Source organism: Wasmannia auropunctata, unplaced genomic scaffold, assembly GCF_000956235.1.
Source record: "Wasmannia auropunctata unplaced genomic scaffold, wasmannia.A_1.0 LD336064.1, whole genome shotgun sequence".
Classification (NCBI taxonomy): domain Eukaryota; kingdom Metazoa; phylum Arthropoda; class Insecta; order Hymenoptera; family Formicidae; genus Wasmannia; species Wasmannia auropunctata.
This window is the reverse complement of record NW_012026826.1, coordinates 1,526,310-1,529,924: the sequence shown is the minus strand read 5'-3', so window position 1 is coordinate 1,529,924 and position 3,615 is coordinate 1,526,310.

The following is a 3,615-nucleotide window of genomic DNA, read 5'->3' as shown; positions in this document are numbered from 1 at the left end:
AAGCATTGCAAGTACAGTTTTTATGCTGACAACTTGCTTATCTATTTGCACGCAGAACCAAAGCAAATCTAGAGATGCAATCCGGAGGGTGAATCATGACATAGCAAGCGTTGTCGGTTAGACAGTGGACAATGAACTTAAACTAAATCCAGGAAAAATCTGCAATGATCCTTGGTACTTGGTTAGATATATGAACAACATCAACTGGGAAAAATTGCTGAGAGTTACGGTTGAAGATAATCCAGTACCTTTTAAGGACTCAGTGGTAAATCTGGGGTTGACGATATCAAGTACTCTCTCGTAAAGAGAAGCAAGTTACCACCTCCAAGATAAGTGCTGCTCTCCATCAAGATCTGCAGACATCTTTTCTCATCTTCTATGCGCGCAAGGTTAATCTCAACCCTGATTTTTCCTTTGATGGACTATTGCTGCGTAGTACTTATTGATATCACGGGTACCCATAACTTGAAGCTACAGAGAGCGCTTAATAGATGCGTACTTCATATTTCAAGCAAAATGGGATGAACACATAACACCCTACTATAAGAAGCTTAGCTGGTTAAAAACTAAACCCAGAAGTGATTATTTTATGGGATGCCAACATTCTCCATCCTAAGCACTAAGAAACCGCCTACGTTGTACAATGGCTTCCTTCACAGAGGAAATGTAATTGCTCGCAATACTAGGGCCTTGGCTGATACATTGTTGCTACCGGTATGTCGCACGGAATTTTACAAAAAATCTTTCAAGAGCGCAGCGAAATTCTAGAATAAAGTTCCTTCTGATATCCGAAATGCATCAAGTATGCATATTTTTAAGCATAAATTGTATTATTTGCTTCTGAATGGTACAAATACTGTGTGTTGGACGTGTACATATGTACAAGCAAGTCGGTCATTATTATACTTATTTTTGTTTCTTTTGTACATTAAATTTATATTGATCAACTTTGCTGTATTATATTGTATTATTGTTAATGTAATGTGAAGAAGCGCTTTAGGGGAATCTCATTCCCAGGATGCTAAATAAATAACGATTTCTCTTTCTCTCTCTCTCTCCCCATTCTTTTTCAAATACCACGGAATTCCTTTCCCTTTTATCTCTTTGTACCACCTATTATATCTTGAATCTTTTATCCTCTCCCATCTTTCCTTCCTTTGACTTTTTTTCCTACTTTCCGTTTCCTCAAACTACTCTTTTTCCTTTTTCTTTTCCTCCACCTTCTCTATTTTTTGCCTTCTAATTTCAAAAAAGTTCTTTCTTTTCCTCTCCCAATTTGACAACATCCCCCCTTGCTAACTGTTTTCCTCATCTCTTCAATGCATTTTCTCGCCAATTCACTTAATCTTTTTTCAAATTTTCAGATTTTTTTATCCGCTCTATCCCCCAGTTTCTCCTTTTGCAGCTCCTCTCTCACAAAATATCCTGGAGTTCTACCTTCCACCCTTAATACCCATCTCAGATATATCTCTTCCATTTTTTCTATTTTCTTCCTCTCCTCCCAACCCCATATTTCCATCCCGTACCCCAATATTATCTAAACGAGTATGTCAAATAACCATATTCTTCTACCCCAATCTCTTCCATATCTCCTCTTCCCTATCTCCCATACCTATCCCATTATCGCTGCTGCTTTCCTTACCCTGTCTTTAGTGTACGTTTCCTGTCCCCCATTTCTCTACAGTATGTACCCTAGGTACCGGAATTCTTTTAGTTCCTCTATCGCTTTTTCTTTCCATCTCCAATTCCTTTTTTCCATCCTTCCTCCCCTGAATCTAAACCTCATAATTTTCGTCTTACTCGCATTCAGTTCTAATCTTTTTCCGTTCAAATATCTCTTCAATTTCTCCTTCATACTCCTCATCTTGTCTTCTGCCATCATCATCACATCAACCGCGTACACTAGGGTATACACCTTTCCCTCTCCCAATTTAACTTTTCCTCATCTCTTTTCATTTCCTCTTCCATATCCGCCAACGGCACATTAAATATCAGTGGGCTCAATGGATCACTGCCTTATCCCCTTTACTATCCAGAAGCTCTCCTCGATCTCTCCTCCCACTCTGACTTTACTTTTTGTCTCCCTCATCAGTCTTTCTACCCTTCTTACCAATCTTCCCCTAATGCCTCGTTTCCTGATCAACACTCCTCTGAGTCGAATGCCGCCTTAATATCAATAAATAGTGCTACCATTTTTCCTTTCTTTTTTTCTAACTGCCTGTTTACTAGATAATTTAATACATATACAGGGTGTCCCCGTAAAGGGGTGGCCACTCCTTTTTATCTAGTAAACTAATAGAGATAGACCTAATAAATATAATATCAAATTAAATGGCTCTGACTAAACTTTATTGTAAGCACAGTGTTCACTTAGAAATATTATTTATATTAGAGAGCGAAAAAACATGATTAATTTTTGCACGATAAGGTGACAATTTTAATATGATAAAAGTTGTAGCATTCTTTTTAACGAATACAACGATGTATAATATAACGAAATTATTTTACGAATTATAAGAGTTATTTTGGTTTAAAATTTTGCGGGCAGCTACTACCTTTTCAATTTCGGCCCTGCGATGTGGCCAACTTCCAACTCTCACACTAACGAGAGTTATACTATGATCAGATAAAAACATTACACGTCAATTGTCAACGCAAAAGTCAGAAGTTAGCCACATTAATGGCTAATAATGGTAATTATTAATACCAGTAATAAATAATATTATTGGTATTTACCATTAACCTTACAATGTAACTTTACATTATAAATGTTGTTGGAAGATTAATGAAATTTTATGTCAATATTTCAGCAACCTTACGAAATAACGTTAAATGAAAATATTGTTGGAAGGTTGGAAGGTTAATAATGGGTATTCTTTTAAAATTGCAGCACTTATTGCGCACATTAATTTTTAATCGCGTCGACGTATACTTGCGTAACAATTATTTAATATGAAATTACACAGTGTCCGATAATACGCCAGACATACAATATAATATGATACCCAATAGATCAGCTTTCCGAAAAAAATTAAATTATCTATTATGCACAAATAAGTAAAAATTGTAACTTTATTTATATTTATTTATGAGTAAAATATGTCTTAACTATATATATTTCATCTTTCTGATAACATCTATTATACTGTTATACTATTGGTAAACATCTAGTAGCATTCAGTATTCATGGATCATCCCAAAGCAACAGTTCGCGAACGATCACAAAGGTTTAGCAACGCTAGAGAAGGAATATAACTTGGATGGGTGACCGTTTAAAAAAACACCGTAAAATTAATAGTTTTGAAATACATTTTTTAAATAATAATTTGGTTGTACATATTTTCTCTCTTTCTCTGAAACGTGATGCTAGTCAATAAAAATTATTATAGCAATAAAACGAAAAATCGTTTTTAGTTTGTACATCAACATAATATTGCTCAAATCAAGAGATATGTATTACTTGTATAAAAGGTTTGACATCAAAAACTGTTGCCAAGTTATAACCCTATAAATATAATGCTATTCAAGCGATATTATATTTATAAAAATTGCGTTATCCAAATGAGATGTATATTACTTGGGTAAATATTGATAACAACGGACCCAGCCCCAATG